The 27871-nt window shown below is 43.4% G+C and overlaps 1 long non-coding RNA gene across 4 annotated transcripts in view; it reads right to left on the bottom strand.

Moving 5' to 3' along the window:
• The window catches only part of LOC307190202, a 468185-nt gene that overhangs the window by 65491 nt on the left and 374823 nt on the right, over nt 1-27871 (bottom strand). For all 4 annotated transcript variants that reach the window (XR_013829439.1, XR_013829440.1, XR_013829441.1 and 1 more), the window contains exons 5-6: nt 23882-23993; nt 2986-3105 (exon numbers count right to left, since the gene is read on the bottom strand). This is a non-coding gene — a long non-coding RNA (uncharacterized lncRNA). The remainder of the gene's footprint in view (nt 1-2985; nt 3106-23881; nt 23994-27871) is intronic.

Consider the following 27871-nt stretch of genomic DNA (forward strand, 5'->3'; position numbering starts at 1 on the left):
TCTTCTACATTCCTCAAAGAGTAGCTAAATTTTTCACTGTGCTAAGCCAGATTGAAAGAAAACATTTTTCTGAAGATTATCACATGTCCACTCACATATAAAATCTTTTATAAAACCATGCTCTAATTTTATAATCTCACCTTCCGCTGAAGCATTTCTTTTCATTGCTTAAATAGCAACTATAATTATTGAGTGTTTACTATGTGCTCAGCACTATATTAAGTGATTTAAGTGTATTATCTGATTAAAGTCACCAAATAAACAACATGAAGGTGGCCCTGTGAGATCTTCATTTTGCAGATGAGGAACCTGAATGGTTAAAAGACTTTGCGTAAGCACCCACACATGGTAAGTGGTGGAAGCTAAATTTGAACCCAAGACCTCCAGCTCCTGAGTCTGAGTTCTTAACCATTATATGCTATTAACGTTGTTTCCTACATTTCTAAGTGCCCTTTAAAAAATATACCCCTCTGACACATTCAAAGATTTCAAGACTTGAAAAATGTGTCCCTACTAGGCCTTCCACAAGAAGATTAAAGCAATATACCTAATATGATTTTTGGTTTTTAGGAAGCTCAGAGGCATTTTTGCATTCATTTGCATAATTTTCTTCAGTCAGAGATTCTTTATAAACTTTACCTCTTCCCCTATCTTGCCTTTATTTAATTTTTTTTTTTTTGCGGTACGCAGGCCTCTCACTGTTGTGGCCTCTCTCGTTGCGGAGCACAGGCTCCAGACACGCAGGCTCAGCGGCCATGGCTCACGGGCCTAGCCACTCCGCGGCATGTGAGATCTTCCCGGACCGGGGCACGAACCCGTGTCCCCTGCATCGGCAGGCGGACTCTCAAGCACTGCGCCACCAGGGAAGCCCTCTTGCCTTTATTTTTTATGCTTAACTTGCCTTTTGCAAATCTGTTAGTCCTAGTATATCTATGCTTTCAGAAGCCATTTTGGAGGAAAAGGGTGATGTAAACCAATCTAATGGTCATATGATATGTATGCTGAAGGTTAAGGAGTGAAAAGCACTGATGTCCAGAACTTATTTTGAAATGCATTAAACGTAAGTTAAATTTATGCATGGATGGAGGGATGGATGAATGGATAAATATGTGATAAATATTGTAGAATGTTAATTGTAGAATCCAAGTTGCAGGTATATGGGTTTCACTGTACAATTCTTTCAACTTTTCTGTGTTTGAAAATGTTCATCATAAAATGTCTGGAAATATGTCGATAAGGATCTAGATTCACTTTTATAAAATAATCTCACAAAAGGATAATTCTTCCTAAGTAACAAGAGGTATGCAGAGACCAAATAATGCCTAATCTTGTATACCAGGCTAAGAAATTGGGACTTAATTCCAGGTAATTGAGAGATCTTGGAGATTTTTAGTAGAGGACTAAAATATAAGGTAGGCCTGGTGACATGGAGGAAGAATGGGTGGGACCAAAGGGGAGGCAGAGAGACAAATTAGGGGATGCTGTAATTGTCCAGATGAGAGTGATATGATAGTGTCTGAGTAAAGATGGTCACAGGGAGAGAGGTGAATTTAGGGAAAAAACCAAGAGAGAAATAAGGAAGACTTGACACTTGAAGACATGTGGGGACATGGGGATATCTAGTAGGACTCAGGCTTCTAACTTGGGGCAGTGGGAGTGGTGAGGCCATTCTCCTGCATGGGGTCCCAGGTGGAGCCTTGCTGCTGAGTGGGCAGTACAGGGAAGTACCCATCCCCTGTCACAGATCCGTTTTCCTCTCTGGATCCCCACCATGGCCCGAGATCTGCTGAAGTGCTAGATTTCTCCTGCATGGGGTATTCTTTTTCCTGCTTCCAAGTGATGTGAATCCATGCTCTGCCCTCCTATACGGTCAGAGCCTGCTGAGGAAGAACACTGCAAATGGTTTCTGCAATGCTTTCCAAACCATCTGGAGCACAGGCTGAGGGGAAGCCCCCCAGCATGGGCCCAGCTCTGACTCCCGGGTCCCTGGATTCATACCCCTCGTCTGCTGTCTCTGGGAAGCAAACCCTGGGCTGCCTCACTTTATTATGAAATTAAAATCGTTTCCAAGGACCTCAAAGGGGAAAATGAAATTGTTTTCAGCTTTGATTGTGGTCATAATAAAATAGCTATTTAGGGGGGATTGTGTTATTCTTGGATAAACAAGGAGCAAAAATACTTTTTTACAGTTTGCCATAAAGACAGCAATAGGACTTTTCACAAGACAAATACAATCAATGATTCAGGGAAGATGAGGGCATCTATATTTGTTCTTCCTTGGACATCACGCACAGTGGGATATTTGGTCTCTACAAGCCGAGGAAGTGGCAAGACAGCTTCTGGTATGCTTTCCCAGTTCTACCAGATATGTCCAGATGTCAGAGCCCTGGCAGCTGGCCTCTGAGGGCCCTGCAGGATGGACAATGGGTCCTCCTCTCACTTACTATGCCCTGTGCCTCTTCTGTGTAACTTCTTCCCAGCTTCTTTGTTGAAATTAGTTTCTGGAGACAGAATCAGATTCCGCTTACTTACATGGAACATTGACCATATACACTAAGCACGCACAGACTGTTCTTACATGTTACCCCATTTGATCATCACAGCAACTCTGTCAAGTAAGGAAGGACATTCTTATTTTCTAAATTGGAAACCTGAGACTGAGAGAGGGAAAATGACTTGCCCAGACCTCACACCTGGTGAGTACAGATTCCACTAAAGTTCTTTCCTCTACTCCAAGCTGCCTCTTCTCCCCTTGAGATCCAGGCCTTTGGAGGACACTGCTGACTGACACTGTCTAGTGGAAATCATGCAGGATTTAGTGACCAAGCCCTGGGACCTTGGGAAAATCACTCTGAGACTTTTTGTATCTTGGTGCTCTCATTGGGGAGAAGTCAGTTCGACCTTACAGGACTGGACTTTGTAAGAAGTAATTGTTAGAACATATATAAAATGTCTCAAAATAAACGGCTCGAAAGAAATGAATACCTTAATAAGACATATGTTAGCTTGTTCCAGGATGATGGGTCAGTCTACCCTCTCTCACTATTCTGGGCTTCAGCTTGTGCCCAAAGGCAGGAAAGAGCAGAGGCACTTCTTTCTTCCATCCTGAAAACAAAAGGACAGCTTAGTCTGTTTCAAAGTGCATTATGTACTATTAGATCACTTCTAAACATCAGTCTTTAAATCAGAGTAGTATTCACCTTCCAAATGATCCAAGTGAGTAGGCGTTTTTGCTACTGACCATTGGTTTTAAAGAAAGGCTGGATTTTCAATCCCCTGAGTTTGCAAGATATCATTTGTGACTATGACTCTCCAGTCTGCTCCCTTCTAAGTGCTTGAATGAAGACCCATGCCAGCCTTCTAACCCCATTTCTAGGAGGAGGGAAGGCAACAGGAACTACGGCAGTGTGCACTGAGCTCATTGCTTTTTTCTGTCCCACTTACCTCTACTCACCTTTGGTGCCTCAGCTTTGAACCAAGCTGGGGATCCTAGGAAACACGCTGCCTCCTATCGCCCAGCCCTGGCTTTCCCAGGCCTGGTTTTGAGCCCTTAGGCTTGAGCTGATGCCAAATTCTACACCTCCCCCTTGAGCTCTCTTTTAGGTCTACACATTTTAAGGCCTGGCTTGGAGACTTCATTGGGCATAAAGTATATGGGATCTTTGATTTTCCAATAATAAATAAATCAGAGATTAGAGTAAGAGCTGCTGAAATCTCAGAAATCTGCCCTCAGTTTATTGCAAATCTCTTTATATGTTCAGATGCTTTGGATATACATTAAAGTCTTTGGCCCATATTTATGGTTTTGAACATTGCCTTAGCTTTTTACTAATGCATCACTAATTGGCATGGGAATGAGAACGGACCGACTTTAGCTGATGCCCCAACTACTGACCTCTCTTGGCAATAACTCCTGATGCTTAAGAGGAATCAAAAGCATTGTAGAAAAACCCACAGATTCTTCTCATGTGTTCGAGGAACTCAGAAGCCCTTGGAGAAGTGAAATTATCCTTAACATCATCATCAGAAGGCAAGGGAGGTGATACGGGCCCTCCCCTGTTAAGAAGGGTGGGGACGGTTGGTGCTATGGGGACACAGGGGGAAGTTGCTCATGGGGACATCGGGAGGCCCACCTTCCTCTCACTATCTTCTCTTGCAACTGAACCAAATTCAACAATATGGCCTTCCTTATGCTGGGCCATCAGTGAGTAGGTATGTCAGGGGCACATGAAGGCACAAAGAGTTTGGGATTGTGGTGGGAGAAGAAAAGATGGAGAGATGCGAGAGACAAACTTTACCACCCTCATAGCTGATCTGTTGATTAGAATTATGACACTGTACCAGGACCATTAGTAAAGCAGGATACATGCAGATCAGGGAGACCAGGATACAGGGGGGATGACAAACCATGTCACGAGAAAAAGCTGAAAAGCCCAGAGCTGTTTAATGTGGAAGAAAATATGGCATGAGGGCAATGAGAGCTGTTTGTCAATATCTGAAGTGTGAATATGAGGAAGACTTGCTCTTCAGTCAGAGAACCTAGAAATAGAAAGATGCAAATGAAAATGTTCCCACAACATTTTAAGGGTTCCAACAATGAAGGGAGGGGAAATGGAATACTCCTGTTTATTGAGCGCCTTCTATGAGCCAGGGTCTGTATGAGGCATTTTGTGTGCCTTTGATCATGAAGTCTTCACCTTGTTTCTGAAAGTTTATATGATGAGAGAACTGAAACTCAGAGAAGTTATGGAGCTTATCTGAGATGCCAGAGCTAGTGAAGAGCTAGCGAAGAGCTTGGATTTGAACTTCCATCACTTCACACAGACCCTATTATGGTAGATGATCAAGCAGAGTCTGTGTGACCTCACGTTGGAGGAACTGAAGAGGGATTCCTATGTGAACCAAGGCTAACACTCACTGCTGTCTGAGGTCCCTTCCAGTTCTGAAACTCTGTGCACAGTCCTGGTGGCTCAAGGAAGCATGGCTGGAGTGCCGAGAGCTGGGAGGAGGAAGGCAAGAGGAATGCTTTGTGGGTAAGTCATCTGTTCAGCAGAATGATGTGAATGACAAATGGGCCTCCCCCCAGGACTGATTCCCTCCAACTGTACCCAACAATAAAATGCTCCACAAAGAAATCTGACAATTTGGTTGTTAATTCAAAACATCCTTCGCCAAGCTGCCTATAACTATAACCTAATTGTTGCAAGTTGGTGGTTTATAAAAAAAGAATAGAAAAGAAAGTAAAATCACATTAAATACAAATGTGCATTTCTTCTGCAACACCTCACTCTGTTTTTATGTTCATTTTACCCTGTACTCTTTCATGTTACCGTCAGATCCTTAATCTATACACTAAACATTTATTTCTGTAAAAAGTCTAATGTAATTTCAAGAAATGAGAGGTTTTCCCACTCTCTCTTACGAGAGGTGATTCAGTGGTAGATAGTCTGGACCCTGGAGCATAGGACTTGATTTAGGCCAGGGATGCAACAGTAGCTAGCTGGCTATTTGACTTAGACAAATTATTTAACTTCTCTGAATTTTGGTTTCCTCATCTATAAAATTAGATTAGAATCTATACATTTCAGGGGCTTCCCTCGTGGTGCAGTGGTTAAGAATCTGCCTGCCAACACAGGGAACACAGGTTTGAGCCCTGGTCCGGGAAGATCCCACATGCCGTGGAGCAACTAAGCCCATGCACCACAACTACTGAGCCTGTGCTCTAGAGCCCACAAGCTACAACTACTGAGCCCGCGAGACACAACTACTGAAGCCCACGCACCTAGAGCCCGTGCTCTGCAACAAGAGAAGCCCCTGCAATGAGAAGCCTGTGCACTGCAATGAAGAGTAGCCCCTGCTTGAAGCAACTAGAGAAAGCCCGTGCACAGCAATGAAGACCCAATGCAGCCAAAAATAAATAAATTAAATAAATTTAAAAAAAAAAGAATCTATACATTGCAATGGGGGGTGTGGCCTACAGATGATTTTCTACAAGAAAGTCTTCTAAGCTCTAATAGAAAATACTGGTGTTTGTTATTCTTTTCTAGGGCAAAGGGCTTGGCCCATGAGGCATTGTTTTGGCTCCTGGGATAGTTTCAGATTTATTTATTTATCATCCATCTCTCCACCCACCTATCTATCCATGTCTCCATCCCCCTATCTAGCTTTCTATTTATTTAATAAATGTTGATTGACTTTATGTTATGTACCAGATATACAATCAGGAGCTAGGAATATTGGCATGAATTAGATATAGCATGATTCCTGCCTCCAAAGACCTTCTTTCCAAAGAGAGGGGAAGACACATTTATATATAATTATGTAATGGAGAAACCATGGTGTATGACTGTACCTCTTAAACTTTGGGGGGAAATGTAACCATCTCAGATTATTTTGCTTTCCCAATTGTCTATTAGAAATAATGGAGACTATCATGAGAATTTCAATTGTGAATCTGTCCTGGAGTGGGAAATAGAGCAAATCTTAGATACAAAGAAGGGAGATACTTTCTCTGGCCTTTGGGGCTGGATGGGGGGATGGGGACGCCCTGGGAGACTGGGAAATGATTCTGGTGGTGAGTGACTCTGACTCATGGCGCAGGCCAGGTGAGCTGTGCCCCTAACTTCAAGTTGTTCTATTCTTGGGCCATCGATGGTAGTTCCACAGACAGTAAGTGTGGTGGATGCTTTGTTTCCTAACTGCTTGTCTTAACAAGCAACAGTTCAGGGAACTGAGAATAATCTAAGGACTCAGGGAGAGCAGACGCCACCCCACAATCCTGGGGGAGAGCTAGTTCTCAACTTCAGCCACCCTGCCACAGTGGGTGCTCCTTGGGAAAAGGAGGAGCATGCATGTGAAAGATAAGCCGAGCTGGTTGCACGGAGCTGGGATGATCTAGTTGTTAGCGTCCAGGCCGAGTGTGTGGATTTCAGCTCAAGCTGCAGACCTGGCAGGGAGCTAGAGGCTAAGCAGGAACTGAGGAAGTAGACCCCTGAGGGGTGCCTTTGCAGAGAGCATTAGGGGAGTAGGAACTTCCTCCATGTCCTGGCTAGCAAGATTAATCACACTTGCTGGGGTGATGGGCAGTTCCACCCAGTGGGCATTCTCATTGACTTAGGAGTATGTTGAAGCTCTTCATTTTCTCAGGCTTGGCTGGCTGAGATGGGCAGGAGCTGATAATTTTGATCATGTACTATCTTCTTCATGTCTTTATATACCTTCTTCTTATTCCCATGTGTATACAAATGTAACACACAACTTTGAGAGGTTTATGTAAGATTTAATTTCACTCTCCATCATTTCCTTCTGTGTAATTACATGCACCATTTGTGTTTCACTTATTATATGTCAGGTCCTACAATAAATGCTTTGCATACACTAACAATGTATCTGTTAAGATTCTTCACGTGGCAAGGAGCAGAACCATCTCAAACTGGCTTCATCAATAGATGGTACCTTGGCTCGTGTAAAGGAAAAGTCCTGAAGCAGGTTTAGTTCAGGGGATCAAAGATATCAACAAGAACCAGCTTCTTTCCATCTCTTTGTTTCACCTTTCATAGTTCATCTTCACCTTAAGATTGGCTCCATGGTCATGAGATGTCTACCAATAGCTCCTGGGTCTGTATTGTCTCTCAGTCCATGTCCACAGAATCTCTTCCCTAAGGAGCAAACAATCTGGGCTCCAATTGGACCAGCTTAAGTCAAAGCCCACCCCTGGACAATCACAAAGGGAAGGGGATGGAGTTGTGCTGACGGGCTGAGGTCTACATCAGTGACCTGCTCGGTCACTGACATTGTCTTTTTTCCTCCTTGTCTTACTTCCCTGTTCCTCTCCTCAGTATATAAGATCTGCTTTGGAGGAATATAACCCAAAGCAGTATCTTTGCCCCACAACTGAGGTATAGGAATCTCTAACCATTCTTTTCTTTTAATTTCTTTTTTAAATTAATTTTTATTGGAGTATAGTTGATTTACAATGTTGTGTTAGTTTTCACTGTACAGCAAAGTGAGTCAGTCATACATATACATGAATCCACTCTTTTTTAGATCCTATTCTCATATAGGTCATTACAGAGTGTCTGTAGCTATTCTTACCATAACTAAGAAAATACCATCAACATAACAGGGACTTAATAAGTGCCAGTGGGTGGATGGATCCCAACCCAGGAACGTGGTTACCACACAAAATGTGCTTTGTCCCTTGCAGGCAGAGTATGACCATGATCCTTCCCCACCCTCATTTCATTATTTCTTCTTTGGGTCCCATAATGATGTAAGGAAGACAGATACAGGTGTCTCTTTCTGAACCTTAGCAGATTGTTTTGACTGAAGCTTTCACGGACATCAAGGGAGCAAACTATAATGGGTACCTGGTTACGAGACAATCCCAGGGAGGAAACATTAACAGAAATTTTATGGATGAGATCCCACAAAATAGTATAGTAGCTCTTCTAATGTCCTCCTGATTCTACTCCAGTCCCAGTACCGTGATAACTCACGTCTTGTAATACAGATGGGGGGTCAGTGGGAGTGACTTCTGATACTTTCTCCTGACACTCCAATTAAACAATTTGGATTCAAAAGATTTCTAACCTTTCCAGACTCTTTATAATAGAATGTAAACAAAGTTCCTTAGGGAGTGATAAAATATTATTCATGAGAAAAATGGGGGGTATAACAGAAGCACTATAAAACCACCAGCAGAGGAAATAACATTTAAGAAAATAATGCTGTGTCCCTGGTTGGTAGATTAAGAAAGAAGGGAAGTAAATCATTTTTATTCTTCCGCTCTTCATAACAGTTTGTAATTCTGTTGACTCTTGGGCTTCCACATGGCTAAAGTTAGGTCTATAATATTCACAGAAATTGAAGCCTAGAAGGATTTGTTTTTGTGGGTTCACATGTGTATTCAGATATTCTGAATTAAAGTCAGGATTAAGTTAAATTAGGAAAAGTGCAAGTTATGGTGAGAAGACTTATGAAGGGAAATGAAGACTTCTCAGATCTTTACCGTCCAAATTTTTTATCCATCAACATTGCTCTGAAACACATTTAATAATACTTAAAATGTGTTACATAAAAAAAAATACATACGATTTGAATAGTCACTCTTGCCCAGACTTAATTAAAGTATCACAGGAGCCCACTTACTGAAAGTCTGTCCCTAGGACAGGATGATCTGGACAGAAGGAAGGTTGGAGTGGAAGGAATTTCACATGTGTTACAGTGAACAAGTTCAACTGGTGTAAATTCAGAAAGCAAAATTTTTTTAGTAACAGCTTTCTTGGGGAATATAATTGGCATAAAATAAACTTCACATGTTAGAAGACACAATGATAACTTTCAACATATACACACTCATGAAACCATCTCTACACTCAAGATGGTGCATACACCAATCTCTCCTCAGAATTTCTTTATGACCCTCTGTAACCCTTAGAAACCAACTTAATTTTTAGTGCCTACTCTTCTTTAAGCTTATTTTGTGAGACCAGTTCCTTTTCTGCCCTTGGATGAAAACTTGGGCTATCCCTTGAATTATTCTTAAGTAATAAAAAATGTTTACCAGTCACTTAAAGTCTCAAAACATGTTCTCAATTTATAAAGCAAATAATCCAATCTCATGTAACAGTGAAATTTTCCATCTAGATTACTGTTATGACTTTTCTCCTTCTCCTACCTTGCGTCTGCTGCAGAGGCCAGGCTGTGGTGAGACAGCAGGGTATGGGTGGCCACTTTTTCTTTCCCTACACAGTAGTTTTACTCTTCTCTCCCCCTCCTGCTTTCTATACCTCTGGAGCTGGAACACAATGAACCAGAAGAGGGAAGAGATGCAAAAGAGTTCTTAAATGAGTAGTCCTGTTGAGTGAGAGCACACACGGTTGGAGTCTCCAGAGAATCCCACCCCTACCCTCATTGCTGGAGGTCTTCATCTGCTGCACTCTTTTTTTTTTTTTTGCGGTACGTGGGCCTCTCACTGTTGTGGCCTCTCCCGTTGCGGAGCACAGGCTCCAGACGTGCAGGCTCAGCGGCCATGCATGGCTCACGGGCCCAGCCGCTCTGCGGCATGTGGGATCTTCCCGGACTGGGGCACGAACTCGCGTCCCCTGCATCGGCAGGCGGACTCTCAACCACTGCGCTACCAGGGAAGCCCTGCTGCACTCTTGATGAAGGCTCTCTTCCAGCTCCTTCCAGCTCCTTGTTTACTCCTTTGCAGCCTCCTGACACTTAATGGTGTCCCTAGTTTGTTTCTGCTAAGTTCTCTCTATCCCTTCAGGTCCTCTTAGATGAGACTTAAGATGACCCCATGCAGACTCTCTCTTACACGGGCCCAAGTGGGTCCAGCTTTCTTTGTTCCTTCCAATCTGAAGAGGTTACCCCAAATGTAGCTCTCCCTCCTCTGCTCCTCCATGTGAGCAGCATACTGGCTGTAATATCTGTTCCTATAGAGGTATTTGATACAGCCGCACTGCTAAATCCCCTCACCCCACGCCCAGAGGACACATATTAAGGTTCACTAGTCATTTCCTTTAAGTTCCTCTCTTTTGACCTGAGGGTAAAGGTAGAAGAACCTTCCAATTTCTCCCTTAGGGAGCTGAGACTCAAAACACATAGACTCCTCTAAAACTCCATTTCTAATCTTCAACTCAACTCATTTTAATCTTTGTCGTGGGTAAGAGTTAAGAGTTACATAGCCTGGGGCTTCCCTGGTGGCGCAGTGGTTGAGAATCCGCCTGCCAATGCAGGGGACACGGGTTCGTGCCCCGGTCCGGGAAGATCCCACATGCCGCAGAGCGGCTGGGCCCGTGAGCCATGGCCGCTGAGCCTGCGCGTCCAGAGCCTGTGCTCCGCAACGGGAGAGGCCACAACAGTGAGATCCCCGCGTATAGCACAAAAAAAAAAAAGAAAGAGTTACATAGCCCGGCTTTTGCATATCTTTCTTCAATTCCTGCTTCGCGGCTTCTCACCTCACTCTGGTATGTTGCATATATTGTCTTCAGCTAAAATTAAGACAGAAGAATCCATTTTAACATTCTTTAATGTAAGTTTCACATCCTGGAGGCTAGATGGTTCAGATGGAACATGCAAAACTGTGTTCTCTTGAAGGCTGGGGCTTCTGATTTTTCATTATTCTTCTTGTAGACAAAGAATGTTGTCTATTGTCTTGGTAAACAAAGAAGGATGCTGCAGCCATAAAGCCACCTGGCAGCCCCATGGTGCTCCCCGAGGGGAAAAACAGGATACTGGCCTAGATAGCTAAAGGGCATGTCAAAGGGATCATTTCAATGAACTCAGAATCTCACATCTTCCCATACATAGAAAAGCACTAAAATCATTAACTTGAGATGTCTGTTTCTGTGATTAGCAGTAATCTTTTGAGGCTTGACTACATGGTTTTTGTTTGTTTGTCTGTTTCATCAAAAACTCCTATATATCCTAGCTCCGCCCTTAGACTTTGGAACAGTCTGCCAGAGCTATTTGAGAGGTTGCTTTCCCTGGCTATAGTCCTCCGTTAGGCTGCTGAATAAAACATAATTCTCAACTTTTACGTTGTGCATTTGTTTTCCAGTCAACATTCTTTAAGACAGTAAAGAAGGTATGAAATGCCACCAGCTCTCCACTACAAATCCAAGCTTGGAAAATCACATGATGACATTCCTTCCCTTTCTGCCTGTCAAAGACATGCTTCAAAATATAACAAGAAATAAGATGATGACTTTGTGCATAACGTACCTGATAAGAATGAATACAGTAAGTGTTAAACAACACAGAAAGAGTCATGGAAGAAAATATGTTTCAAGCTGAGAGAATGTTCTTTAGTCCATCACTGATTCATCTGTGTACCTTCCTAAGCCCCTGATATAGGGCCTGGCACATAATAAGAATTTATGAATGTAGTTTACTTTGTCCCAAACACATTCTCAGGTGTTGACTTCTGAGTTATAGACAAGGTCAGTTAGTACCACAGTTCACATGTCTGGTGGCTACGTATTGGCTGAGACCAAGCAGTCTAAGAGTATCCACTCTGAGACCCTTGTCCCCCACCTACAGTTGTCATCTGCTGACGTCCAGGCCCTTCCTTGCTGTTATTGAGGATTTGGAGATTTAACCATAATTCTTCCATTCCACAACCTCAGGCAATTTCAATATCTACATAGGTCACCTATCAAATGACCTGCTTCCTAATTTCTGGGCCTCCTTGATTTCTTTTACCACCCTCTCTACAACGCTTCAGAGACACATGTTATCACCTGGAATTGTTCCCTCAGAAAAGTCCCTCTTCTGCTTCTTACTTTGACCACAACTCCCAATCCCTGCTATCAATTTCATCTCCTCCTTGTCACCATCCCTGCACAGACTGTTCCTTGGTCCTGCCATTCTCTCTCCTATTTCCCTATCCATCGAGGACCCCATGGTTGATCACTGCAATTACTTTCTCAAAGGCATCCTCAGTTTCCTTGCCCTTGTATTTTTCTGCTTTATCTGCCTGATAAAACTTCAACTCTAGATCTATTTCACATTCTTTTTAGTCTACTACACCTGTGCAGCTGAGCAATGTTGGAGAAAAACAAATAACCATAAACTTTGGTATTCTAGAAATTCATGGTCTTTAACCTCATCTTTGGTCAATTTCTTCTAGCAATTTCTTTAAAATTATCCCAATCTTCCCTACTCTGCAAGCCTCCTAGTCAGCCTCTACCTACCCCACACAGTCCCAACTCTCAGCCAATAGCATTTTCTTGTACTTTATAACACTCGCCATGTGCTTGGGCCCCGGACATTGGTATTTCGTAAAAGCTCCCCAGGTGATTCTGATCCACAGCCACTGTTATGAACCACTGATCTAAAGAAACCCCAAAGACACCTAAAACCCAGCTTAGGGAATCTGTCTCAGGCCTCTGGCTCCACATCACCTCGACTTATTCTATTCACCACCCACTCAGTATCCCATGGTCCCAGCCACTGGGCCCATCTTGGCTTCTTTTATCTCATTTTGCTCCACTAGGATGTGATCACCTAAATTTAGACTACTGACCTGGGTTCTGCAATGATGACCACATAAGGTCCCTGTGATAACCTCAGCTACACACACATAACTGCTGGCATGGGGCACCATGTTTCTATGTCCCTGTCTATTAAGAAGGGGTATCAGACTGGAGGGATTGAGCTGTAAATGCCTTTTAAAACCAGGTTGCAGAATTAAGACTGTGTTATTGCCGTCTTGGCAGCATCACTACCAAATCCCTCTAAAGATGAATTTCCTTCCCTGTGGAGTTTGGGTTAGTTTGCCAATGAGAAGATGCATGAGATTTGGAAGGTGGAAATGGAGTGGTCATTCTTTTCAGAAAGTTGTGGTAGTCAGACACTGTAGGCTTTCAGACCCCTCTCAACCCCTTCACGGTAGCAGTGGTTGGAGAACACCCTTGCTCCAGTTCATCAGGATTCATTCTAGTGAATGTTTCTCTGATCCTCAGATGGTAGATCCTTCTACGTCTTCATCCCCCCCAACTCTTCCTACATTTAAGTCCTAATTCCAGTATTAATCCTCTTCTTCCCATAATAGCATAGAGGCTAAATTTTCTTGACTGAATGTAAACCGATACAGGGGCTTAATATGCTGGGCAATGGAGAGCTTCTGAATGTTCTGGACTAGAAGGTCACACAATAAAAGGAATACTTAAGGAAAATTGCATATTGGGAACCCAGAAACCTATCCAGCAGTGATGTTGATAACTACCTCATTTTTTAATGTGATCCTGCTTTGAGGATGTCACCTGGAGGTGTCTGATTACCTGAAGTGGAGGCCAGCTCTGTTGTCATGCTTCTCCCCACTAGCTCTAGTTGATGGTGTGTCGGCATGTGTGTTTGTGTGGACTGGGGATGTGTGAGAAGGCAGCATAACTCTCTTTGTTTATACCTGGTGCCATTCTGTCGTGAATCCAGGAAAGGGAGCTGACATGACGTCCAACACCTGGCTCTGGCTCTTGCCAACCATACGAGTAGGAGCAAACGACTCCCTCTGCCTGTGCTTCAGTTTCCTCATCTGTTAGTTGGTCAAGCAAATGAATTACCCCAGAGGTGCCTTTCAGCCCTAACATTCCACCAGTCCGTGAATCCATTAGATAGCAGCTGGATTTCCTTTGACGTCCTTCTAGGCTGGCCTGTGACAAGGCCAGCAAGGGCTAGGCCAGGTCTGGAAGTTGGAAGCTTCCTCCTGGGTCTCTGGGGGACTGATTTATGGTCATGACCTTGTTCTGGGATGGCACCTGAGGGCAGCCAGGGAGGTAAGAACCCACAGGCACTAGAGAAGCAAACAATTGTGCCCACAGTGTCAGGGCCTAGGGCGGGCTTGGCCACACCAGCTGCTGACAGACAGATAAACGGATGAACACACCTCACTCTCACCTCTCGGCCCTCTCCTCGACAGGGCAACTGCAGCCTCTCAAGGTGTGATGACTAGGTTAAGAACAAGGCCCGGTGCAAATTTATGGTGTCTATAAGCTTCCCGTGTTTTCTCAGGGAAGATTCTTTCACCAAGCCTCTCCTTTCCCTTGTCCCAAGGCCCCAGGCCTAAGCCACACACAAATCTTGATTTCATCAGGAGCTCTCTGTTCCCTCAGCTGCTCCTGTTTTCCTTCTGAAGACACATGCCCTTTCCTAGAAGTTTTATTGTTCCCCCACCGTCTCATTTTCTCACAAGTTCCTTCCTGGGGAGCTGGGACTCAGCCAGCCTCTTCTTGTGGCGAATAGGCCCAGTGCCCACAAGAAAGCCTTTTTTTTCTTCATTATGTCTCCTGTTGTCATTAAAATAAAAGAAAGACAATAAAAATCTCTCTTCCTCCTAGTTCTCTTTATAGATTTTCTCATTAAGAGAATTAACAGCAATCAAAGACAAAGCCATAGCTGCTTCTCTTGAGACAAATCAACTTCAAACTATTTGCTACTCAAGTCAGAAATGGTGATTGCTGGCTGCCAACACTGAGCTCCCAGAGTCAGCTTCTATCCTTGCCTCTGCAGTGCAGCTGGGAAGCCAGGGAAGGAGAAGCAGTGGTGTCTGAGGGTGCACGTTCGTACCCACGAACCACCGTCTTCTAGGGTGAAAGGGGAAGTCCATGCTTGGTTGCCGACTAGGCTTCTATAATGGGCCTATAGAATTGTTCTTTCTGGAAGCCATCCAGACCCAGAATAGGTTGAGGTAGAGAGCTCCCCATTCCTGGAAAGGTTTGCATAGAGGATAAATGCACCTCAATTGGCTGAGGAATTACACTGGATGACTGCTGAAGTGCCCTTTTACTCAGAAGACTCCTGAATCCGGGGCCCCTTTGCCACCTGTCTTGAAATGGCGTCAGAACAGAAGGTTCTTCAAGGAAGGACCCAATAGGATATGGAGCCTAGGTACAGCTGTCAGGGATGAGTAGGTCCTCAGGAAGACGCCCCCATGGCAGGCATAATTGTAACTGCAGGTGTGGGTATCCACTAAAATTCTCTGCAGGCAAACCAGAACTTCTCAGGACAGTTGTGGGAACGGCAAAATATGGCATGGGCAATGCAATGGACACATTCCAGGTTCCCAGTACACGCTGAAGAAGAGCTTATAGTGACATTAGCTTAGTGAGATATTAAGTTATATTGGAGCATGCAATGGTCTGAGAGTCATGAGAAGCTGGCTACTGTTCTATTCCTTTGTGTGATCTGGGGAAAGTTATTTTTTCTCTCTAGGTCTCAGTTTCTTCATCTGTAAAAATCCAGGATTAGTCTATATCTGCATTGTTATAAAGAAAGTTCCAGGGAAACCTATTCCCATTAGGTACTTCACGTAAAATGATTTCATGGTAAAATATGTTTGGAAACACCATGTGTAATAATGCTCCTTAGAGAATGACAACACTGATGTGCCTGTGAAAGGCTCCAAAAATACTGCAATGAAAACATCTGTTTCTCTTTGTTTAACCTTGTGTTTGCAGAATATCTTTAAACATAGGAGTCTTGTTTTTCCAGTACAAGCCTTTATCACCCAAGGAACTAATCCTCCTCGGCAGGCTGTTTGTGCCCTCAGGGAAACAGTGATCTAGATAATCTCTGAGGTCGTAGGATAGTATGTGCTTCTCTAGCAGGAGAATCATCAACAAAAATCTTTATCATGATGGGCGTGAGCAACACCCATGCTGCCTGAATCTCTGGGTTAGTGTCTGCGTCTCTGACTAGTGTCTCTATTATGGGCTTCTGCACGCACGCACACTTTCCTCTGCCTAAAACACTGTCCATACTTTCTGACTGGCTAACTCAGCCTTCTCATCTCAGCTTTAGTGGTACTTCCTCTAGGCTGCCTTCCCCATGCCTCCGGTCTGCGTTAGGTGCCCATTTTATATGTCTTTTACTTCCCAGACCTGTCTTCACCAGAATAAAAGGCCTTGCATGTTGTGTTCTCCTTCTATCTCCAATGCCTATTGAAGGGTTTGACATATAGGAGGCCCTCAATAAACACTTATGGAATGATTAGATACAAATTAAGTGACGTGTGGGATTGCTCCCTTAATTGGGATGGGGGAAGAGTGATTACCACTAATGGAAAGAGGTGGAGACATTTTCTTGTTACCCTGTGGAAGTTATAGATAGAAAGACGTCAGAGCTGTTCAAGACAGAACTGGCTGCCTCTCTTGGGAGAGAGCTTCCCATGACTGAACATGTTCACCATAAACATAAAGGAGACCATCATCAATTGGAATTTTGAATTTTCATTCAAAATTTGACTTTGACATTTCCTGCTAATGCCAAGAATCTAGGATTTCATTCTTCTTTAATCAGTATTCTGTGTAATTTACATATCCCTACAAAATAAGGGTTCTTTTGTCATATAGCTTTGGTTTTTGAGAACTACAACTAAATTTAAACAATAATTAATTTACTAGCAGTCTATTAGATTAATAATAGCAATCTAATGCATTAATAAAAATGCAGTTTAAATGCTGGAGTCAAGGAACAATTAAGCTATATTATGCAGCTCTCAATGATAATAGAGACTAATTTTTAAGTTTATGGTATAATGTTAATTGAAAATATGTGGACCTAAACAAGTGTTGTATGAACACTGTGACTGCAACCTGGTAACATGCAGGAGAGAAAAAAGATGGGAAGAAAACACACACTAATGCAGAGTATTTGGTTAAGGAAGATGGGACTAGAAGTAACGTTTGTCTGTTTTTTAATTTGCTTCTGCAAAATTTCCAATTCTTTTTAATGTGCTTGTCTTCTTTGTAAATTTTTTAAAGATAAAAATAAGATTGGAAATGACAGAAACTATGCTCGCTGGCTCTGCAAACATTATTTTGATATTTTTCCAACTGAGGTTTTGGAGACTTGTTCAAAGATAACTGGACTATAAGAATAATTCTGGCTTCACTTCTCTTTCCCAGCTGTCTTAAAGTGTCTTTCATAAAGAGACAGAATGACAACAATCACCCCCAAATTCAAATACTTCATCTAGTCACTGACAACTCCCAAAGACCCAGGGCTGGAAACCAGGCTGAAAGGGAAAAGCTGAGGCGTTTGGACTTCATCTGCCCTCATTTCCATTTGTGATTCGGGGGTTATGTTTCTTTGGAGGGTGGAGGGAGGTAGGTGGGGACAGTTGGCCCAGGTCAGCAACCCTTTTTCTTTGTCCTAAGATAAATCCCAAAAGCTATTACCAGGAAAAAGAAAAAAAAGTTTGTTTGGCTTTCTGCTGCTCTGGCCATAAACAACAGTCTGGGATCAAGGGTGTTGTTGGTGCACAGGATTTAATCTCCGCCAGGTTTTCTTCCCATAAACATCCTTTCAGCTGTCCTGGCCCGAGACATCTTTCCCTTTGTGAGGTTGCTGCATGGTTTTCGATGGAGTGGCCTGTGCATTGCTCTCCATGGACCCAACTACCAATTCTGACCCTTCAAGCCTGGAAAATCTCAGCTCATTCATGCTTGAGATATTTAGACCCAAGACAGTCCCTGACTTGGTGGCTAAATATAACTTAATGGAACAGAGAGGCCTGGCATAGTAGAAAGCGCATGGCTTCGGGAAGTCAGAGCAATTTAAGTCTGAATCCCAGTCCCTCTGCTTACAAACAATGAGACTTTGGTTAGACAAGTTACTTAACTTCCAGAAGCCCTCATTTCTCCTTGTGATTCCTACTTTGAGGGCTGTCTTGTGGATTGAATAAAGTATCAGATGCAAAGTGACGGGTAGCATAAATTCAAGTTCCTATTCCATTGGTTGCTAGTGTCACAGACTCAAGTGTTGAAACCACATTTTCAAAATATTTCTGATGAACTAAACTGGGTCCTGAGGAAACTCACCAAGATGATGAGTGGTCTGGAAGCCAGTCCCTATGAGGAGTCAGTGAAAGAACTGAACACATTTTGTGTAGAGAAGATCAAGGAGCTATAATGACTGTCTTCCCATCTATGCTTCACTCAAATCTGAAAGAGGGAGCTGACTTGTTCTATTTTTCTTCCTCTGTTACTAAAGAAATATTTATTGAGTGTCTTCTTCTTTTTTTTTTTTTTTCAATGGACTCTTTCCCAGTAATACTTATATTTGGGCTAGGAAGGAGTTTTTATTTCCACCCTGGGGCTTTGGTAACAATGGCTGGGTGAGCCTTTACTAAAGAGAACGTTGGGGCTCCATAGCTGGGATTTTAAGATCAGTAATTCTTAAACAGGTTGGAATGATAAATGAAATATTTTACACATTATAAGGTGGAAAGAAGCTGCCACTTCCCCAACCAACACCCTACTTCTCCTGGCTATGACCAGGAGTCCACTTAGGTCCTCAGGGTTGAAAAGAAGCCAAGGTCTGAACATGGACACACCATCCTGGGTTGATTATTCTGGGAGTAGCTACTAGATCAGATTCCAAACCAGAAAATCAGTTTACAAGGCAAAGTGTGGGTAAGACACGCACGTTTTAACAGAAAGTCCAAACAAAATTAAAGACCCAGCATATCTATCCCCATGAGAGAAGGGCAGGAGTCTGGTTCAAATCTTAGTGGGTAGTTTCCAGATCCCCCATGGATGAACTAGTTAAGAGTTCAGAGGTAGGAGTCCATCTGTGGTCAATGGGTGGTGGTGAGGCAGGGGAGAGGACCATGGCACCAGTCAGGCAAACTCCTTGCTCCTGGGGACATCCAACATGCTCATCTCCATGCAAAAACCAGAAGCAGCTGCCATGGGACTCTTTCCTTCTCTAAGAGGTGATCTGGTCTTGGGGTAGGACAGAACGTGCATGTGTGGGTTAAGAAGCTCAGTCATGAGGACTAGAAGGATTCCAAGGTGCAGGTCTACATAACCCCATACTCTGCCACTTTCGTAGCTGAGGCCCCTTGGGGTCCCATGGTAACCCAAGAGAAGACGAAACCAGTTTTGTTCCCAGAATCTTAGAAGGTTATGTTTACCCTCAGTGCTTGAGGGAACAGGCTATGTACATCTATTGAGTGTTTTCTATGTGCCAGATTCTGTGCTTATCACTGAGAGTAGACTGGGCAACAAGAGATCTCCTGACCTCCTGGAGCCTGTAATTTAGTTGGAAAGATAAACATTGAATGAGTAATTTTAAGTATGATTGGTAATAAAAAGATTAAACAAGGAGGGTCATGGGCACTATGGGGTTTTATAACTGGTCTGAAATAGGACGAATGGATGTGAACTGTAGGGTGACTAAGTTCCACATTATGATCAAAAGAGAGGCATATAACTGCCTGTAGTCAGGCAGTTTGTGTACTGCACAGAGGCTCTAGCTGAGGGGACGAGTGAAGATTGAAATCTAGGCCTTACATTGCTCCTCAAACTGTGCAACTACAGGGTTGCATCTGCTTCAAGGCGGTGCTTTTTCTATTTGCACAAAGGCATCATATAATCTGGTAGTGGCCCTGAACTGAGGTCTCCAAATTGTGGCCCATGACAAATTGTGGGCTACTGATATTCTTTGTTGTCCTGTATAGTACATTTGTTTACTTATTTATTTTTTTTAGTTTTGTTTTTAGATTGATTAGCTGTTAAATTTTAAAGTCTGAGAGATTTCACATTAGAATCCAGATTTCTGAGCCCTATGGAAAAACTGGGAAATCTGATAATACTGGCCCCCATGTTCCTACAAGGAGGCAGTTAGCTGGGGGTAAGTGAACGGTTGCCCCCTTTAGAGAAATAAAGATGTCCCCTGACCCCAATCCTTTACCTCAAGTATCAAAACTTGAGTTTGCTAGCCCTGTTTTTAATACACCCAGAACTGCATGGAACGGGCTGCCTGCTGAGTGATGGATTCCGTGCCTGGTGCTACTGAAGCAAAAGCTGCAGGATCTGGGTCAGAGATGCCACACAAGGGGCCTCTTATACCAGGTAAGAAGTTTTGACCATGCTTTAGGTTTTGTAGGTACCTGAATTCCTATGAATGAAAGTCTGTCCTCGGTCTCATGACACAGTCTTTATACTCATGGCACCAAAGTATATGGACCGAAATAAGAGCTTTCCTTTGTACGTTTGTTTACATGCCAAAGATCTGAGTCTGTTCAACAATCCTATAGTGAATTCCTGATGGGAACCCAACACTACACTGTGCGATATAGAGGAATTACAAATTTAGTTTGTTTTAGCTTTATTATTCAGTCTACTAAATGACTGAGTGATCAACTAACTAACTAACTAATATGGGCTAAATTATGTTACCCCCGTCCCATAAAAAAAAAATCATGTATGATGGATTCCATCATTGGACACAAAATGTGAATTGTGCCCTCCCCCAGGACCTCAGAATGTGATTGTATTTGGAGAAAAGGCTTTTAAGGACATAATTAAGTTAAAAAGAAGTTGTTAGCGTAGGCCCTAATCCAATATGACTGGTGTGTTTATAAAAAGAGGAAATTAAGACATGCACACTGAAACATATAGATATGAGGATACAGTGAGAAGGTGACCACCAGCAAGTCAAGGAGAGAGATCTCAGAAGAAACCAAACCTGCTGACACTTGCCCTTGGACTTCCAACCTCCAAAATTATGAGAAAATAAATTTCTGTAGTTTAAGCCTCCCAGACTGTGGTATTTTGTTATGCCAGTTGCTATAAACTGAATGTTTATATCTCACCAAAATTCATATATTGAAACTACTCTCCCATGTGATGGTATTAATAGGTAGGGCCTTCGGGAGATGATTATGTCATGAGGCTGGGGCCACCATAAATGGGACTAGTGCCCTTTTAAAAGAGACTTCAAAGAGCTCCCTCATCCCTTCCACCATGTGATGACACAGCGAGAAGACAGCCATCTATAAACCAGGAAGCAAGGTCTCACTAGGCAGCACATTTGCTGGTGCCTTGATATCGGAGTTTCCAGCCTCCAAAAAGAACTGTGAGAAATTTCTGTTGTTTATAAGCCACGCAGTCTCTGGTACTTTGTTATAAGAGCCCAAATGGACTATGATAGCAGGCCTAGGAAACTAAAACACTAACTAATACAAGTTCTATTTCCTGCCCTCAAAGAGCTGATATCATAGGAGGGAAGGCTTGATTTGTAAACATTTCCACCAATAGCCCAAGCGATCTTCTTACAGTGAGAACCAAATCACATCATTCCCCTTATTCTTAACCTTCCGGTGCCTTCTCCTTGTATTCAGAATAAAAACAAATTTCTGGCTGGCAAAGTGTTAGTGTGATCTAGTACCCGCCCAATGGCCACATAGTTTGGGCCACCATCTTTCTTGCTCCTGACACACAGCCACCCTGACCTCTCTGTTCCTCCCACAGGCGGACACCAAGCTCTTTCCCAACTAAGGTCTTAGCATACTTTGCTCTTCCTTCCTGGAATACTCTTTTTTCTTTCCCATTCAAACTCACTCCCATCATATTTCCCAGCCAGGGTTGGAGGAGTGGAGTTAAAGGAAGAAGAGGGAGAGCTTCCATTTTCTGAGAAACAAGTGAATGCTACAACAAGGCACTGGGCTCAGTTCTTTGCATTCATTTTTTGAATAAATACAAAGCTCTATGAGGTAGAAAATATTAACCTCATTGAACAGATGAGGAAACCAAGGTTTAGAGAAGTCACAAACATAAGTAAGAAGGGGGATGAAATTTGCACCCAACTTCGACTTAACTTGAGAGCCCTCCACACCGCATCACATCACACTGCTGCCCATGGTGCCTGATCACCTACTGGAGGGGCCTCCTGGCCTGTTTCAAGTCTTACAACCTAGTAGTCTTTCTTTTGGGTTAAACAAGGCGCTCTATAGGCTTTTCTGTTGAGTGCAAACGACAACTGAAATCCTCAGCATCCACCCCTCTCTGCTAAAGTTTAAAAATAATCTGTCCTTTGGTTTAACCCAGGCAACTTCAGAAGAGCTTCTGCTTGCACCTAGGCTGGGAGGAAGGGAGACCTGGGAGGGCAATGAGCAGAGAAAAGGAGAGGAGAGGGGACACAGGACACGAGGCTGAGCTGACTGTGGCAGCAGGAGTCAGCAGGCCATGAAGAGTTGGGAGTCAAAGCCCTTGGGTTCACTTCTAACTCCACTTGTTGGGGCTACGTCAGTCACTGTGTCACCCTGAACTTCAGCTAGAGAAGGGAAACAGGAGTGATGCTTATCTTCCGGGGGTACTCTACAGAAAGCCCAGATCATGGGTGGTAAAGAACCTGGTAAATTATAAAGTATCATAAAAATGAAAGGTGTTGGTATTATTACTATTACTTTGTAAAAATATTGAGAATGTTGGTTCTTTGCAATGACCTAGAGGGGTGGGACAGGGAGGATGGGAGGAAGGCGCAAGAGGGAGGGGATATGGGGATATGTGTCTACATATGGCTGACTTGCTTTGTTGTGCAACAGAAACTAACACGGTATTGTGAAGCGATTACACTCCAATAAAGATCTATTAAAAAAATATATTGAGAATGGAATAAACCCAGACTCAGCCCCATTGAATAGAAACAAGGCTCGAGGAATTCGACTTGACTGTGGAGGGTTTTGTGGCCTGAGAGGTGACCCAGTGCATAGGCCATGGGTATAGAAATTAAGCTTTATCCTAGCTGGGGTCAGTGTCCAAGGAGGTCCCAGCAGGTTACAGAGCTGTACTTTCTAAGCAACATATAATGGCCAAAGCCCAACAGGTACTGGCATTCAGGTCTGAAGTGATCATCTCATTCAGAGCATGATGCCAGCCAAGGAGCTGGGACACAGTGATTCTGTCCAGTTTCCCAAAGTCAGGAAGAACCTGAAAGTTGTTGGGCCATGGCCAAATGAACTAGGGTTGAAGGTGTGCTTGGGTAACTAGTGCCCTGAATGGGAAGCTGAGGCTGAAGCCCAGTTGGCTGGGGAGCATACGGTGGGGATGCTGTGATGCGCCTCCCAGTTCCCTCTTCAGTGAAGAGCTTGTTGCCTCAGCCACTGAGACTGCTGTTGGCAGATGGGCCTTCAGTTGTCAATCCCTTAGGATCTGCCTTGTCTGTAGAGATCCCCTTGTCCAAGGTCACACCCTTCCCACCAAGCCCACATTCAGTGATCGATCAGTGCAGGAGTGTAAAGACCTGGCCATCTCAGCCCACCCAGGACAACCCTAAAGGGCAATTCCATCTCCACAGCCTCCAAGTGGTTGCCCAAGGCTGCCACTGGACCTGCACCACAGCTAGACTTCTCCTTCTGTTACTTTCTTCCCCTCCCTTTCTCAAGTGTTGAACCCAAGGGCACTCCTTAATAAACTTCCAGCCCTTATTTTGTAGGGATATGTAAATTATACAGAACACTGCTTAACAAAGAATGAAATCCTAGATTCTTGCCAGGATGTAGGTGGACAGAGTCCTGAGTTAATGAAATCAACATACCTTCAGGCACCATTCTGGCTGCTTCAGATCAAAGCTACTAGCAACTAACCTTGTCATGAACCAGATGCTGTGCTGGGTCTGCACCATAGACAACCTCATTTAATCCTCATGACAACTCTATAGGGTAGGCACTTCTTATCTCCATTGTACAGATGAAAAGCCTGAAATTCAGAAAAGAAAAAGAAAAGATTTGCACACCAAGTATTCTTGTGTTTATATGGGATTTGTCCCATGAGACCCTTCAACTTCACAAGCTGGTATCTTCATGGGAGTTGATTTCCCCCTCTGCCTAGGAAGGGGCTAATGGAGTTAGTTATCTGCAGGCATCAGGCCACCGTGGGTGATGGAGACATGGGCTTCCTTGGATTTTGGATCTAAGAGCTGTCATCCTGCTTGTCCACAAAGAAACTGCATTTGTTCCCTCCAAGTCATAGCAGCATCAAGTCAAAGCTCTGATCAGAGGCAATAAGTGTGTAAAAAGGAAACCAAAGCAGAAGATTAGTAGCCAGATTAGAAGGCTTGTCTGTGATAGGAAGGAAATAATATTTGTTAAATAAAAAAATGAACAGAGGAATTTACTTGAGCTTAAATGAGTCAGAGAGGTTTACTATATATGTGTATTGTGTGCATTATTGGTTGGCAAGCTCTGGTTTTCCACAAGCTGTAAGAGAAATCAAGAGAAAAGTCTGACATCAAAGCAGTATTTGGTTTGAGCTGTCCCTTTGATTACACTTATTCATTTGTTCATTCATTTGGCAAGTTTTTTTTTTTTTTAAGTACTATCTTAGTCTGTTCAGGCTGCTATAATAAAATATTATTTCTCCCAGTTCTAGAGGCTGGGAAATTCAAGATCAATTCAGTTCCTGAAGAATCTGTTTTTGGCTCTCCACCACCTTCCTGATGTGTCCTCACATGACACACACACACACTGACACATGCACACACACACAGAGGCTCTCTGGTCTTTTCTTATAAGGATGCGAATTCTATAATGGGGACCCCACCTTCATCTAAACCTAAGTACCTCTCAAAGGCCTTATCTCCACATACCATCTGATTGGGGGTTAGGGCTTCAACATGAATTCTGGGGAACACAATTCAGTCCATTGCAAGTACCCACTCTGTGCCAGGCACAGCTCTAGATAATTGAAATGTATCACTGAATGAAACAGATTAAAAGCTTTGCATTTAGGGACTTACATCTGTGTATGTGTGTACATATGTATGTGTGTGTGTTGCAAGGGGGTGAGGGGCAGAAATACAAACAGACATAATAAACAAATAAGCTATTTTAGAAAATAAGAACTGTTAAGAGAAAACAAAAATAGACAGTGTGGGACTGCTCTGTAGTTAAAAGTGTGGTCGGGGGGGCTCACCGAGAAGGCAATATTCTAGCAGAGATGTCAAGGAGGGGAGGGTGGTCACCACATAGCTCTCTCTGGGGAAGAGTGTCCCAGGCAGAGGAAACAGCCTATGATAAGGCCCTAAGGTGGGGCAGACCTGGGGTATTTTTGTAAGGAGTCCAGCATGGCTGAGAGGAGTGGGTGACCAGGAGATCAAGAGAATAATCAGAAAGGTAATGGGGGCAGGACTGTACCATCTTCATCGGCCATGTGAGAATTTGGGCATTTCCTCTGAGCAATCTGGAGTTCATGGAAGGCTATGTGATGAGGAATGATGTGCCCTAATGTTTTACAAGGATCCTTCTGGCTGCTGCATTGAGACAGAGAGTGCATGATTCATGGGCACCATTGTCCGTCCTGCAGCCACTCCCCAAATGAAGGGGAAGAACCCACTCCTTGACTCTGCAAATGTTTGGATTGTCATGGGATTCTGGGCTCTCCTTCAGGCTTGGGGGCTCTGGTCCACACTGCTTCTGTGAGGATGCTTACCCTGCTCCGCATTTCCTGGAGGAGATCGGGTCCTATGCTATGGAAGTGAGACGGCATGGTTTGCCCTCATCCTCCATGGATTCAGAGGCTGGCCTTGCCTCAGAGGCAAACGGATCTTTCTGCTGGGTCCTCACTTGATCACAGTGGTCTTTATACTAAAGTATACTTTGTGCTGAAATTACTGGGTTTTTGGTCTGTTTTCCAAACTGACTCTGCAGAAATGGAAACTTCCTCATTTTTATTTTAATCTCAAGCACCCAGCAGAGTGTCTTACATGACTAGAGTTTCATTATATGTTTGATAAGTGAAAGAATGAATAAACAGGAGCTATCTTCATCTGCTCAAGTTCTTATAACAAAATACCATAGACAGGTATTTCTTAAATAGAAATTTAAGTTTTGGAGGCTTAGAAATCCAAGATCAAGGTGGCAATAAGGTAAGTTTTAGTCTGAGGCTTCCTCAGTGTCACCTTATGGGTGACACTGGCTTGCTGTGTGCTCACATGACCTCTTCTTTGTACCTGTGAGGAAAGAGCAAGCTCTCTGGTGTCTCTTTTTATAAGGGCACTAATCCCATCAAGAGGTCCCCACCCCCATGACCTCATCTTACCCACTGCAAAATCTCATCACATTGGAGTTAAGGTTACAGCATATAAATTTTGGGGGGACACAATTCAGTCCATAGCAGGGCCAATGGGTGGACATTACAGGAAATTTCAACTTATTTATAAATAAGTTCTAGCAGTCAGAGCTGTCCAACAATGGAAGAGGCTACCTCCTAAAAATAGAGAATGCCCCATCACTAGGAGGTCCAAGCAAGACTAGGTAACTGTTTGGAAGAACAATTAAAGACAATCCAGTGAAGGCTGAATTAGGTCCCCAGGAACACCATTCACTAATAATGATCTTGTATAAGCTCCATTTTAAAGATGCAGCAAAAATATAATGTTTCATCTGTGTGTTCAGAGGGGAGCTTCAAGTGTTTGGAATATCATTTTTGGTAGTAAGGATTGGGGGTAATATTAATTCCACTTCTACTCATACTGTAGTTTAGACCATTTAAGAAAGCAACCAGAATCAGAGAGATGGAGTTAAAAAAATTAGTATAAAGCTGATTGGAGGAAATAACTTAGATGTCTATCCATACTGGCTCCCTAATTCCTCCCCCTCTGAACTGTACTTCCCCACCCAGTTCTGGCAGAGGTGGATGGACAATCACAGATCCCTCTGGTAGACTCCAACAAGAGGGAACTCAGAAGGGCAGATCTAAGTGCTGGAGTCCTTCCTCATTTCATCTGCTCCACGAGAAGCAGTTAGGGGCTGGAGAAGGGTTTGTACTTTTTCCTCCTTGGGAATAAAATGGGAATTCATTCCCCTCAATGAAAAGTTGAGGATGAGAAATCAGTGTACTGCCCCTAGGAATTGTGAATGCAACGAGATAGCAAATCAGGCCCTAAAAAATGGGTCCTTTGCTGGCCCCCCTTTCCTGAGGCAGCCAAGTCCTGTGAAGGGTTAAAAGTTAAGAGCTGTGCTTCTGTTTGACAGGGAAGAAAATACTCCTACAGCTGAAGCTTTTACTTTAAGACACAATAAAAGACACTGACATGCTGTGTAAGCATTGTTCCTGGCTGTAGTTATTCCAGTTATTTTTTACGTTTTCTCTTTAAATGAGAAACATATCAGGCACTAACTCAAACACGGAGATACCTATTTATGCTTCAGAACAAACAGTTTAAGGGCATTATATACAGATGTCTAAATATTTAGAAAGTGTCTGTTTATGGGAGCAAAATGAAAAGTACCTGTTTTCATTTGAAGGATTTTATGTGAAATTTGCATGTAAAAAAAGGCAGCCCCAGGGGCAAAGGGGTGTTAGGGATGGGAAGTGTGTGCACAGGTGTGGAGCCGGGGGAGGGGGAGAAGGGGGGTCTGTGGGGTGGGGCTGCCCTCAGCTGCCACATGTCCTACCCTGACCAGGAGTGGGAGGGAACCAGCAAACTAAGGCTGGGGTGAGGCTTCTTTTTAGGACAGGGCCATAAATAAATGCCTTGAAGACATCAGGGTGTTTCAGTGACCCAACTCACAATGTTATCTTCTTCCCAGACACTCTTCTTAGCCCCAGAGGGACATTTAAAGAGAAACAGCCTT

This window comes from Stenella coeruleoalba (genome assembly GCF_951394435.1).
Source record: "Stenella coeruleoalba genome assembly, chromosome: 8".
Taxonomy (NCBI): Eukaryota; Metazoa; Chordata; class Mammalia; order Artiodactyla; family Delphinidae; genus Stenella; species Stenella coeruleoalba.